Source organism: Tupaia chinensis, unplaced genomic scaffold (assembly GCF_000334495.1).
Source record: "Tupaia chinensis unplaced genomic scaffold, TupChi_1.0 Scaffold141399_1, whole genome shotgun sequence".
Lineage (NCBI taxonomy): Eukaryota > Metazoa > Chordata > Mammalia > Scandentia > Tupaiidae > Tupaia > Tupaia belangeri.
The window spans coordinates 85711-100005 of NW_006201261.1; the positions used below are offsets into that span (position 1 = coordinate 85711).

The window sequence follows — 14295 nt, forward strand, 5'->3', positions numbered from 1 at the left end:
AGCCTTCCCAGTTGAGCCCAGCCCAGTGTCAACCCACCAAAAAAGGAGCAAATAAACTGATTATTGTTTCAAGCCATTAGATGTTAAGGGCATTAGTCACAGAGAAATAGATAATGGTTCATATGGGGGTAAGATGGGAGTGGGAGTGAGAGTGAGGGTGATGATGAGGGAATGGGAAGCAACGGTAGGGGTGTTAGTGACAAGAGTGGGAGGTGATGGTGGTGGTGGTGATGCTCATGGTGAAGTGATGATGGTAATGGTGATAACTGTAGAAGCAATGAAGTATGGAGTAGCAGTGGAGCTGAGGATTCTGGATCTCCTAAGTCGTCATAGGAAAATTAACGTTGTTCACTATGGTTTCCGTACATTTTGTCACGTTCCAGTTCTCAAAGATATTTTACCTTTAGGTAAAATGTACATGTACCTTTGAGAGTCCAGTGAAATCTATGGGCCCTTTTCCCAGGAAGATGCCCATAAATCAAGTTTTGCTCAGACTTTGGGAACTTGATGATCCTGCCTTCTGGCCTAGATCCTTGATGAAAAACCCTACTTCCTGGCATACTCACATCCCAAACAGCCAGGCCAGCCACTGGAGTGTTTGTCAGTATGACCTTCCTGTGCCAGCAGAGAATTGAGCTGCATGACGTTCAAGTGACCCTTGAATTCGGTACAGCACAGCTGGTGAAGAGGGAGTTTTTAATGAGGTATAAATATTTTGAAGTATTTTGTTTCTGATTGTCCGTAGTTTAGATATACTTAGGGGAGGCGAGGGGATAAAATACCACAATGGACCTGGATCTTCGTTCCTCCATCTCCTTGGCTGCCATCCAGATCCACTAGGTCAAATGTGTGTGGGGAGTCCTGTAGATGCCTCTGGGGTGCTGCCACCTCGTGCTTATTTCACCTTTTGAGGAAGGACAATTGTGCCCCAGGCCAGACATTTAGGGGGAAATAAAGACCCTCAGCACCTTCGTCATGGCACCTTTGCCTGTGTCCCTACCTCCTGCCACCTGCTGTCCTCACTCCCCCCAGGGCCCAAACTCCTGGTGATGCTTTCCACTGGGGAGGTAAGCCATTGTTCATGTCATGTTCTCCTAAAGGAAAAAGCGCAAGCATCAGCAATCCATGTATTCAGGAAGGTTGTCAAGAAGAAAGAGGTAGATTTGGCATTAAAAAAAAAAAAAAAAAAAACCAACATTGAACATGCACACAGTGACTCAGACTGACACCTGTGCAATTGCCTGGTGATGACAGATCTGGCCATGTTTTTTCTTCCAAGTTGTCCCTGGGGAAAGTCAAGGACTTCTGGGGTGGAGGCAGAGCATTCCTTCTATCTGTCCTCTACACAAGCAAGCAGAGGACTATGGATGCAGAGCCACCTTCCTAAACGTCTCTGTACTTCCGAGGCTGTAAGCAGCACCCACCACCCCAGATATTCCCACATGCCACCCTGAGCATGAGAGTGACAGAGTGCTCTCCACATGAGGCCACTTACGCCTCTCTTGACCTGGCAATATGTGGGCGGAAAAGGAAACTGCATCATTCCTTCCTCCCCATGCTGGCCAGTGGGAACCTATGGCCCAGATACAGAAAGTTCTTCTCCAGTGACATGCAAATGTTTTATTTTAGTGAGTTAGTCTCCCAAGCATCAGCATGCACCTGTTGCTCATCTTTATACCATCTCCCCACACTCAAAAGCTGCAGAAAAGGTGAAGTCATGTGACTATGGTACCCAGCTTCCTGGAAGCAGATCGCCCACCATGTGGGGCCCTATGAACAACAGCAGCCAATCCCAGCAGGGACCTTAGTGCATGGCACCCAGGAAGGCATGGTGCCTGCAGCCCAGGCTACAGCCCAGTCAGACCCCACCAGGGCCTTGACTCTGGGGCTCTGTGGAGACAGGGCTGCAATGTGCCCTACGGCCTTCTGCACTGAGCGTGCCAGGAAGACGGGCCATCATAGGTCTCCAGTCTGAAAGTGAGGGTGCTGGGGAGGTGATGAACAGGAAGGCAGCTGAGCCCACCTGCAATACCAGGACATCAGGATGAGGCCTGCCTTCGAGGATCTGACAAAACAGATGACTTTGTGCACCCAAAGAACACCAAGGCCCAAAGGGCGGACCTCTCCAGATCTGTCTCAATAAAGCCTATGTTGGTTTTCACAGGAAAACAGGGATATAGCATGTGTGTATGCATGCCCAAAATCCCGAGAAGAGAATGGAGGAGAAGGGATTGCTGTGTAGCCAACCTCTCTGAGGGCGCGCAGGGGGGAAGGGGGGGAGGTGATTTCTTGTTTTCTGTCTGCTTGTCTCTCTGGAAAATACAACACTCTATAGCAAAAAGATCTCTTTAAAAAATAAATAAATAAAAAGAGAAAGAAAATGAAACGGAAAAAGAAAAAGAAAAAGAAAAGGAAAAAGAAAAAGAAAAAGAAAAAGAAAAAGAAAAAGAAAAAGAAAAAGAAAAGAAAAAGAAAAAGAAAAAGAGGGCTATGGGATGAGTCGCACTCCACAGACCCCACCCAGAGAAGGTTGAAACCCTGTTTGAGCCTGGAGGACAGTCCTTAGGGTCTCAGGTCTCGCGTGAATCTCCACAGAATCCTGAGGCTCCGCTTGCCTGCATTTTAGAGACTCAATGGCTTCATGAATCTACCATCACAATGACACGACGTCATACCAGGAAATGTGATTGGAGCTACACAGGAATGGGCTCGGATGGTCTGCAGTCACCCTCCAGCATCCATCAGTCTCTGCAAGGGCAGGCCAGAGAATTAAACAGACATGGTGGTCTACCACCCCTGCCTCTGTTAGGCCTTTGATGATGGTGCCCTCCTCCCAGAATGCAATGTGGCTGGTGGTTTATTACTTGGCCGTGGACAGGGCAGTTTCAAAGGTTTGCACTTGGGCTTTCCCACAACAAACTGTGTCCCCACACAACCTGAAACCCGGTGTGCGGTCTTTCCAATTGCCAAGTGTGAACACTGCAAACGCACACTCAGGGAACAGGAAAATGTTAGCTGGGTGGTCTGTTGACTCCAAGGACCTACTACAACTAGTGCTTCAGCCAGGATTCCTTTCATTACCTGAGCCCTAAACCTTTTCTCTAACCTGGTGACACTTTCGTCTCCAAGTACCAGTGCCTACTCAGACGTTGTGTCCAATTGTCCTCAAAGTATCTCGATGCTCCCTTTTTTTCCAGTGTCCAGTCACTGAGCACTGGGTTATAAGACCCACAGTCCATACTTGTCATGGTATGGCCTGGCCCTTTCTCCTGGTGACTCAACCACCTGTGTAATAACGGTTCCAGATTGGAAATTAGCTCAATCCAAGCGTGGAGCAGGGAGCCGTGATGTTTCACTGGAGTCCCTGCCCTCAGCCTCCTAATTCTCTCCTCTACCACATGCCAGAGAATTGAACATTGTGTGATGTGAGCTATCACTTTCTCTATGCTTCCATGCACCCTCCAAGAAGTCACCTTGTCCTGTCACCTGACGGCCTTGCCAGGGGATCAAATCCTATGTCCCAGGAAAATGCCTCCAAGTTTTCCATCCTTCTCTTCTGTCCCTTGGATGAGGCAAAACTAGCGGGGCTTCCCTGACTCCAGCAGATATGGGCCAAAAACCTCTTGCAGTTTCTCTTTCCTCCTGATCAGGCTGAGCAGGTCCCTGCCCAGGTCACACTGGACTTAACCCATAGTCACTGGCCTGGCAGAGGAGACAAGTGAGGCCACCTCCCTCTTGCCTTGGGGGAGGCCCCTGCAATGTCTTCCCACATAGAGGAAGGACTGGTTTACCAGAGAAGGGGGGGATAGGGGGTGGGCCCCTCTGTAAGCTCTGCAAGTCAGGGGTCTACAGAGCAACATCCTTGGGGACCACCCAAATGTCCTGGTCCATGTTTTGGGGTCTCGGGTTTCTCCAACCAAGATCCTGACCTTCACATGGACCAGCCTTCACCAAGCATTCACACATGCTGGAGCAGGTGATCCTCGCTATCACACGAGCCCTTCCACTGCAGCAGGCAGGGTCTTCTTCCAGCTCCCACAGAGGCCCTCTGGTTCTCACACTGAGCCTGTCCCTGAAGGCCAGCTGCTTCGGCCTGCTTTCATCCTTGTACAGGAGGTATAACCAACCAACTCCACTGTCTCCCTAGCCTTTCAAACTCCTGAATTATCACATCTGCAAGACAAGGACATCTCCAAGGACAAGGTCACCCCTGCTGAAATCCTTAACAACTGGCTCTCAATCTTATACCAAAGGCTACACGTGCCCCACCCCCAACAAGCAGGATGGCGACTTCTTCATCTGCCAGTGAGCAGTCACCTCACAGCCAGCTTCTCAAACCAAAGCTGCACCACGTGTGCTAGCTGGAGTCCTCTGAGAAGCAGGTGTGGTTACAGGATTAGACACAATTGGACTGATCAGAAAATGCCTGAGAAGGGTGCAGAGGAGGGGCCAAAGATAACAGGGAGGCTTGGACCACAGATGAAACCTTGTCAAGCAGAGGGGAGAAGGGCTGGCTCAGGGAGCCTTGGGCTGCAGGGCCTTCCTAGACTGTCCTGGCCAGACTGGTGGTGACATCTGAAGCCAAAGCAATCCCTTAAAGTGTTTGGGTTTTGAGGGAATGAGGCCGTGCGCTATCTCCCCTGGGAGCAGCCTAGATGGGAAGCCAAATGCCTTGCCAGGGTGAGAGCTCAGGCTGAGGCCAGAGGATGTGCACGGCTATGGTCCACTGTACTTTTAGGGCAGTAGGCCTGTCTCATTTGTGGCCTCTATGCAGTTGCCACACTCAGGCACACTTAGACATGCACACACATGCCACACACTCATGTGTACACTTGCACACCCATGCCCACTCATATACACATGCATGACATTCACTTACTCACTTGCATATTCACACCCCATCGCCTTAATGTGCCCTAGTTCCAGGCCCACCATCCACTGGATCAACTCCTGTAGCAGAGAGCAAGAGTGGCTGACGCTGCCAGGGCAGGGTGAACAGAAGGAAGATGGGCCCTGAGAGCAGGATCCAGCCAGACCACTATTTGGCTGGATCTCTGGCAACAAATTGCTGGTGGGATGGTCTTTGGTCAGATCAGCACACAGAGTGCTCTGAGCTGGGTGGTAATCCTTCTCTCTCACACTGGAAAGTTGCTTCCTACCCTTGCTGTTCTGATGGGGACACAAAGACACCTGCACAGATGCCTGCCCTAGACTACCTTACCATCCGCCAGGAGACAGAACTGAGCAGACAGGCTTCAGGAGATTAAGGGAGAAAAGTCTTAAAGACAGGCAAATGTGGGAACCAGCAGTTAGCATAATGGCTATGTCGCTGGACTCCCACGTAGTCGACCGCGGTTCGTGTCCCGGACCCGGTGGCTTAAAACTCACGCTGGGCACGTGTGCGTGCGTGCCCAAGATCCCGAGAGGAGAATGGAGGAGAAGGGATTGCGGCGTGACCATCCCCCCTGGGGGGTGATTTCTCGCTTTCTGTCTCTATGTCTCTCTCTGTCTGTCTGGTGAGCGCACACGCCCTACAGTGAAAATCTCTCCAAAAAAGAAAAAAAAAGACAGGCAAATGTGCGCACAGGAAGGGTGCTTCCCAGGGTCCAGGTGACTAGGGACCCAGGGCTTTATTTCCTGGTGGAAGGGGTTACTCAGAGATTTATAAAATCTCATCTACAACTAGGGCCTCACAGCAACTGCTTGACCTCTGTTTAAAAATTGTCCTGGTGGGACCAGCGATTGGCGTAATGGCTATGTCACTGGACTCCCATGTAGTCAACTGCAGTTCAAGTCCTGGATCCAGTGGCTTAAACTCACACTAGGCACATGTGCATGCTTGCCCAAGATTCCGAGAGGAAAATGGAGGAGAAGGGATTGCGGCGTGACCATCCCCCCTGGGGGGTGATTTCTCGCTTTCTGTGTCTCTGTCTCTCTCTATCTTTCTGGCGAGCGCACGGGCCCTATACCAAAAATCTTTTATATAAAAAAAAAGAATTGTCCTGGGGTTGAGGTGAGCAGATGGTGCAATGGTTAAAGCATTGGATACCCGCATGGTCAACTATAGTTAGAGTCCCAGCCCAGTGACTTGAAATTCATTCTGGGTGCTTGCATGCCCAAAATCCCAGCATGGCCATCCTCGGGGAAGGTGATTTCTTGCTTTCTAGCTCTCAGTCCCTCTCTCTGATCTCTAGCACCCTATAACAAAACCCCTGGGGGGAAAAAAAGTCACCCTGGGGCCAGCAGGTGGCATAGTGGAACTCCTGGACTTCCATGGTGCATGACCACAGTTCAAGTTCTGGACCTGGTGGCTTGACAATTATATGGGGTGCATGTGCAAGCCCAAAATCAGAGGAAGATAATAGAGGAGAAGGGATTGTGATGTGGCCACCCCCGCCCCCAGGGTGATTTCTCACTTTCCCTCTCACTGTCTCCATTGTCTCTGTCTGGCACGACAGGCCCTATGGAAAAAATCTTTAAAAACAATGAAAGAAAAAAATAATTGCCTTGGGGACAGCAGGTGGCGAGGTGATTAAGGGTGCTGGATTCCCACATGGCCGACTGTGGTTTGAGTCCCGGACCTGGCAGCTTGCTTTTTCACTTTCCCTTTCTCCCCCTCTCTCTCATTCTGTTCCTCTCTGGTCAAATTAAAATAAATAAATAAATTAAATTAAAATTAAAATAAAAAAATAAAATAAATTAAATTAAATACTTAAAAAAAAAAAAAAGAATTGCCTTGACTACGCCTCGCAAAGGTCGTACAGTGCCCCACACGCATGTGGGAAACCCAGGGCACGGTTCTGACCCTCTGCCCAGAGGCTGCATGTCCCAAGCCGGTGCTGGGAAGTAGGATCCGCCCTTGCGGAATCTCCACGCAGACTCAGCCTCTCCCAGAGTGGGCGAGGAGGAGGATGAGCGTGGGGGACACTGAGGGAGGGAGCCTTGAGGAGAAGACCCTGCACTAGCCCCAGAGGCAGCCTCTACAGAAAGGCGAGTCTCCAGAGTGCAGTCCCTAACGCCCCAGGTCCCTCCCAGATCGCCCCAGAAATGGGACAGGAGGCAGGGTCAGCCCTGAGAGGTGAAAGCCCAGCAGCGAGCCGCGGCCAGCTGGGACCAGTGACAGAAGTGGGGACCCTAGTGGGGGAGGAGTACGGACTGGGGGCGGGGGGAGACAGGGCTGGGTGAGGTGATTTGACTCTACTCAGGACGACTTCGCAGATCGGTGGCAGCCGCCTCCCCCTCACCCCTACGCAGTCTGGGGGCTGGTCCTGCCCTCCCTGCCCCTCCCGGGTCCTCCCATCCCCTCGCCGACCCCGCCCGGCTGGTCTGCAGGGCCGCAGCGCCTCCCGGTGGCGGTAGTCCTGGGCACAGCGACGGGCGGGGTGGGGGTAAAGTGGGCGGCCCCTCCTGCGGTCCCCTCCCTCCTGCCCACTCGGCACCCGCTTCTCTGGCGGTCAGACCGGAGCCTGCTCGGGAAGTATCCAGCGCCGGCGACCAAAGCCGGTCCCGGGATCAGGTAAGCGCCCCTGCCAGACCGCGAGGACCTCTGCCGTCGGGACTGGCCAGGCCGCGGAGTCGAACCGGCGCTGCGTGTGAGGCTGGCGGCTAGGAAACCGCCCTTCCGCTCGGTCCGCAAGTTCTGAGCCGGCTCTGTTCCTCCCTCGGTCATCCCGGGAAGGGCCCTACCAAGCCCGGGGGCCTGGCTCTGCTGCTCTAACCGACCCCCACTCCGGAGGGGCTGGGAATGGAGCCTGCGCCCGCCTAGCAGGCCCCGCGTCCTATCTGCTTGGCCCACGCTCGTGTCTCCAAAGGTCCGCGCCTTGGGTGCGCGCTGTTGCCCTCCGAGGGCCCGCTCCTTTGGCCCAGGGCGCCGGTGAGTTGGTGTGCACTGGGGGTTTGGCTCGGGCACAGCTGGACTGGGCAGGGGCTTCTCTCTATGTCTGAGCTCGGTGCCAGAACCCTGCAGCTCTCCGGCCTACTGCCTGTACCCCCGGACGTCTCCCCGTTGTGGATACCACCCGGCCATTGCCCCAAAGGCTCAGTATCTGTCGTCCATTTGGAGGTCGGGTTTCCTCCCTGGCCTGGAGGATGTTTGGGGAGTGTTGAGGGGCCTACATCTGTCCCATTGGAAGAACCCTCCTCCCCTTGGACTTGGAACTGGGAGCAGGGTCTCCAGGAATTCTGGTGACTTTCCCCAGGGCAAGAGAGGAAAGCAGTCCCCTCCTTCTAGGATTGTGGGGCAGGAATGAGTACTGGGAGGGGAGCACAGGCCATACCCCCACTGCCCCCACACACACTGCAGAGAGCTCAGTCGGTCCCATTCTCCCACCCTGGATCATCCCCCAGCACTTAGAGTCTGCTCCAGATGACTGAAGGGCTCAGAAGGTGAGGTAGGTGATGGTGCTTCCACCCACTGTCCTGCTGGACTGGGCCCCACAAACCCCAGGGTTCCTCCAGAGCAGCAGGACCTTTGGACCTCTCTTCCCAAGAGGACGGGAAGGACAGCCTAGGAGCAGAGCACCTGCCCTGTGGAGCCTCAGGTGGGCAGGGGAGCCCAGTGCCCACCTGTGCCCAGGCAAGAACCAGGCACCATCCTCGCTCACACTCAAGGGCCCCTGAAGAAAGTCTTGAGACCTTTAGAAGTCCCTCTTGTTTCCTCCAATATGGTAGCTCTAGCTCAGAGGCGGTCTTACATTTAACCAAAAACAAAAGCATTGGGGTTTACACTCACCTCCTTTCTCGAAGGTCTGGAGGCAAAATAGGCATTTGGGGCTCCCAGCAGGGAGGCAAATGATGGGACCAGCGAGTGTCCTGGGTCAGATGAGGAGGGGAGGACAGAGCACAGGAGGGGCACAGCCATCCCCTTTGCAGGGCCTGCAGGTTTTGCTGGACTGTGGGTGGCCCTGGCCTCTCCGAAGCTGATGACAGTGGTGTGGGGGAGCCTTTGGAGACCTTGGTGAGGAGTAGGGGGACAGCTGTGGGGCATCTGTGGTGGAAGAAACAGGGAGGGCAACATCCAGGGGAGAGGCCAGGCTCATGCTACTCAAGCCACCTGGCCAGATGGATCTGGACCCTGTCGTGCCCATGCATGCCCATGCTGGCAGGAGCACTCAGATTACATGGGCAGCTCTGTGTGAATGGGGCCACCAAAAGCCTCTCATGGCCTCAGGAGCCACGGGCAGCAGGGGCTCTACAGCCAGCACCCTGAGGGAGTCTTCTTGGGGCCTCAGCAAAGGGTGTGACCAAGCCCACGCTCCATAAGCCTCCAGTCTCTCATCTGTAGCCTGTAGCCACGCTTCTGTAGCCTGGAGGTCAGGCTCAAAAGCACCCACACTTCTTACCTAACTGGGTTGTTGAGGGACCCTAGACACATGGAATGTACGTAGACTACGTTTATAGCCACAATGTGCTTTATCAAGCAGCTCTTGTGATTGTTTTAACAAAAACACACACGATTTGATGCTCTCCGTTTAAATAGGGCCCCACATTTGATAAGTTGGTCCCTCCTGTGGACTCTTTCTCACAATTATGCAAAGATTGGGTGGGGAACCCTGGTTGGGGGAACACCAGTGAGCAAGCAGGGGTACTGGGATGCTGCTTAGTGACCAGGACCTGGGGGGCCTGACCCTGCCCTCCAGACACGTGCCGGGACCGGGCCATATTCAAGGCAACATATCCACAGGCTGCGGGGGCAGCCACCATTATCAATGTGTATGACAGCAGCAGCCACCCCAGATAGTGCATCTGCCTTCTAGTGCCGGTTTGTGAATGCTGTAGTGAGCAGGTGGGGTGAGGTTCCCAACTCTGAGAGACCCCTGCTTCCAGAAGGACAGATTCTGAGTCCAAGGGTATGAAAAATATTAAGGCTTTCAAAAGCCAGTTGTCAGATGCCAACTAGAGAAGTGGAGAAGGACCTTGGGTTCTCCCCTGGATAGGATCAGTCCTTTTCCTTATTTACCCATTTCACTGATGAAGAATGATACCTTGCTTTGGGATTGTTCTGCATATCTTGGTTTTTATGCCGTACAACATTATTTGATCACTGACCATTTGTAGTTTTATTGAGATTTGCCTATTGGTTTATTAACAGGTGTTCACTTTTTATGGATTTGTAAGAGCTTTTTCTCCCTCAGCGTCTTTTATTATGGTGAAAAACATGGCATAAAATTACTATCTCAACCATTTTTAAGTGTACAGTTCAGTGATATTAAATGCATTCATGTTGGGAACCAGCAGTTAGCGTAATGGCTATGTCGCTGGACTCCCACATAGTCGACCGCGGTTCGCGTCCCGGACCCGGTGGCTTAAAACTCACGCCGGGCACGTGTGCGTGTGTGCCCAAGATCCCGAGAGGAGAATGGAGAAGGGATTGCGGCGTGACCATCCCCCTTGGGGGGTGATTTCTCGCTTTCTGTCTCTATGTCTCTCTCTGTCTGTCTGGTGAATACACGCGCCCTAGAGCGAAAACCTCTCAAAAAAAAAAAAAAAGCATAAATGCATTCATGGTGTTATGCAACCATCACCACTTTTCATGATCATAATTCTTCATTTTGCAAACCCATTAAGTAAGAACTCCCCGTTCTCCTTTCCCCTACAATAGAAATTAAGAATGGCAGCCACCATTCTACTTCCTGCCTCTATAGATTTGGATCCTCTAGGTGACTCATATAAGTGGGATCATATAATATTTGTCCCTTTGTGAGTGGTTTATTCACTTAACATAATGTCCTCAATCCATGTTTTAGAATTTCCTTCATTTTGGGGACCAGCAGCTGGCGTAGTGGCTATGTCGCTGGACTCCCGTGTGGTCAACCACAGTTCGAGTCCCAGACCTGGTGGCTTAAACTCACACCGGGTGCATGTGGGCGTGTGCCCAAGATCCTGAGAGGAGAATGGAGAAGAGATTGTGGCGTGGTCATCCCCCCGAGGGGTGATTTCTCACTTTCTGTCTGTCTCTCTCTGTCTTTTTGACAAGCACATGCACCCTATAGCAAAAACCTCTCAAAAAAAAAAATAAATAAGTAATTCCTTCCTTTTAAAGCTAAATGATATTCCATCATGTGTATATACACAATTTTACTTATCCATTCATCGGTTATAAGACTTTTAGATTGCTTCCATATTTTAACCATCACAAATGATCCATCTATGAATACAGATGTACAGATACCTTTTCAAGACCCTAGCTTCAGTTTTTTTGAGTACATTTATACCCAGAAATGGATTTGCTGGACCATGTGGAAATTCAATTTCAATTTTTTGAGGAAATACCTATTTTCCACAGAGCCGTACCCCTTTCCATTTCTATCAACAGTGCAGAGGGTTCCAATTTCTCCATATCCTTGCTAACACTTCTTATTTTCTCTTGTTTTCTATAGTAGCCATACTGATGGGTATGAAGTGGTATCTTGTTGTAGTTTTGCATTTTCCTAATGATTCATGTTCAACATCTTTTCATATGATTATTGCTATTTGCATATCTTCTCCAAGGAAATGCTATGTCCGTGTCTGAATCTGAATTGTTTTAATGTTGGTGGGTTTCAGTGGTTCTTTATATAGTCTGGGTATTAACATTCTAGGTATTAATCCCTTTTTATAGATATGATCTGCACTTATTTTCACCCATTCCATGGGTTGTATTTTTACTCTTTTATGGAGTCTTTTGCTGCACAAAATATTTTAATTTTCAATGAAATGAAATGAAATCCATTAAATTAATCATTTAAGTTTCCAATTAAATGAAATCCAATTTGTCCATTTTGTTGTTGTTGTTGCCAGTATCGTTGGGGTCAGATCCCAGAAATCATGGCCAGATCGAGTATCATTAAGTTATTTCCCCATGTTTTCTTCTAAGAGCTTTAAAGATTTATGTTTTACATTTAGGTCATAGACTCATTTTGAAATCATTTAAAATATGATTTAGCTAAAGGTCCAATTTCATTCTTTTGCATATAGATACCAGTTTTCCTAGCACCACTCGTCAAAAACTGTCTTTTTCCTTATGAATATTCCAGGACTCATTGTTGAAAATTGTCTGCCCATACATGCCAGAGTTTATTTCTCAATTCTCTGTTCTATTTCATTGATATCTATGTCTGTTTTTATGCCAGTATTACACTACATTGATTATTGTACACCTTTGCAATAAGTTTCAAAATTAGGAAGTGTGAGTCTTCCAACTCTGTTCTTTTCTTTTCTTTTCAGTATTATTTTGGCTATCCATAGTTCCTTGAAATTAATTTTAGGATGGATTTTTTTATTTCCAGGAGTCAGGAAGGCAGCCCCAAGGCAGAGTAGTTAAAAAATCCAGACCCCACATAACCAACTGCAGTTTGAGTCCCAGACCCAGTAGCTGGAAAAACATGCTAGGCCCCTCTGCATATATGCCCAAAATCCCAACAGGATGAAAAAATTGAGGTGAGGGCATTGTAGTGTGACCAGACCCCATTAGGAGATGCTTTCTCTCTCCCTTTCTGGTCTCCCTCTCCGTTTTGCTTTCCCTCTCCTTAAGTCTCTGACTCTCTGTCTCTCTCTGGCAAGTGCATATTGTATTGACTTCTTAACAATATTAAGTCTTTCATATATAAACATGGTAGGTCTTTCCTTTTATTTATGTTTTCTTTTTCTTTCTTTCTAGATTTTTCAGTTGCCAGAGAGCTCATATACTCACCAGAGAGAGAGTGTAAGAAAAAGAACCCCCCAATGGGGCATAGTCACACTTTGATTCCCTTCTCCATTTCTCCATCTCGTCAGAATTTTAGGTACACACACACACACACACACACACACACACTCCTGGTATGTTTTTCAAATTGCCCTGGCCAGGATTTGAACCATGGTTAGCCATGTGGGATCCAGCTTCCTAGGCACAGGACTTATCCGTTGCACTACAACAGACTAACCCATTATTAATGTTTTCTTTAATTTTTTTTAGTGATGCTTCATAGTTTTTGCTGTATAAGTCTTTCACCTCCTTGATTAATTCCCAAGTATTCTGTTTTTGTTTTTTGTTTGTTTGTTTGTTTTTTTGAAACTATAGTAAATGTAATTATTTTCCTCATTTCCTTTCAGGATCATTCATTTTTAGTAAATATATGAGGAGTGTCTTAGTGCATTACTGTATTGCTAACAGAAATACTCAAGCCTGGGACCAGCAGTTAGCATAATGGCTACGTCGCTGGACTCCCCTGTAGTCGACCTTGGTTCAAGTTTCATACTCAGTGGTTTAAACTCACACCGGGCGCATGTGCATATGTGCCCAAGATCCCGAGAGGAGAATGGACGAGAAGGGATTGAGGTGTGGCCATCCCCGCTGGGGGGTGATTTCTCGTTTTCTATCTCTCTGTCTCTCTCTGTCTTTCTGGTGAGTGCATGCGCCTTATAGCAAAAAAAAAAAAAAAAAAAAAAGGAAAGAAAGAAAATACTCAAGCCTGATGAATTATAAGAGATAGGGTTTAATAAATAGGTCACAAGTCTACTGACTGGAAAGTCCAATTGTATCATAAAATGTTGCAAAGCAGGACTTTTAGCAGACTATGGTCTGCAACAATAGGGCTTTCTCTGCCGTTCTGGTTTTATTCCTTCTCCTTATAGATTTGCTATAGGTCAATCATAGAAGTTCTGCCACAGTGACAGTAGCACATTCAAAGGCTTAACCCATGAAGTTTTCACTCAATACTTATACAATGCAATCAATATAATCAAATCCCAACACATAAATTTCTTGGGCCACCCAGTTACCACCCACTAAGACCAAATTTTAAACCATGAGACTTTAGGGAAGTAACCATAATCCAAATCTTAATATGGGACCTTCGAAGTTCTTGGAAAATTGAATTAAAGTATGAGTTTATTTTGGTGCAAAAAAGTTTTAAACCATGCATAGTTTTTTCATAACATGCATTTTCCATGAACTTTTTGAAGATCCCCTCATATACATATGCAAATTATCTTTTTGTGTGTTGACTATGTAGCCTGCTAGTTTGCTGAACTTATTAGTTGTAACAGTGTTTTGTGAAATCTTTAAAGTTTTCTGCATATAAGATCTTGTCAGCAAATAAAAATAATTTCACTTCTTCCTTTCAAGTTGTAATGCCTCCTAATTATTTTTCTTCCCTAATTGCACTGACAGTAGCTGCTAATACCTTGTTCCTTACCTTAGAGGAAAAGCTTTTAAACTTTCAGCATTGCATATAAGGCTCACTGTGATTGTCATATAGTATAGATTTTATTATGTTAAGGTAATTTCCTTCTATTCCTAGTTTACTAATGTCTTTTTTTTATCATGAAAGAGTG

At 48.6% G+C, this 14295-nt stretch overlaps 1 protein-coding gene across 3 annotated transcripts in view; it reads left to right on the forward strand.

The window, feature by feature from the left end:
• Positions 1-7409: 7409 nt before the first annotated feature.
• COL6A2 (collagen type VI alpha 2 chain) overlaps positions 7410-14295 on the forward strand; it is a 42121-nt gene continuing 35235 nt past the window's right edge. Inside the window, exon 1 of one of the 3 annotated variants that reach the window (XM_006163127.3) lies at positions 7410-7516. The gene's annotated coding sequence lies outside the window, so the exon portion shown is untranslated. Of the gene's footprint in view, positions 7517-7547; positions 7874-14295 lie in introns of those variants that run through there. The other 2 variants (XM_006163126.3, XM_027766194.1) reach the window with 2 other exon arrangements.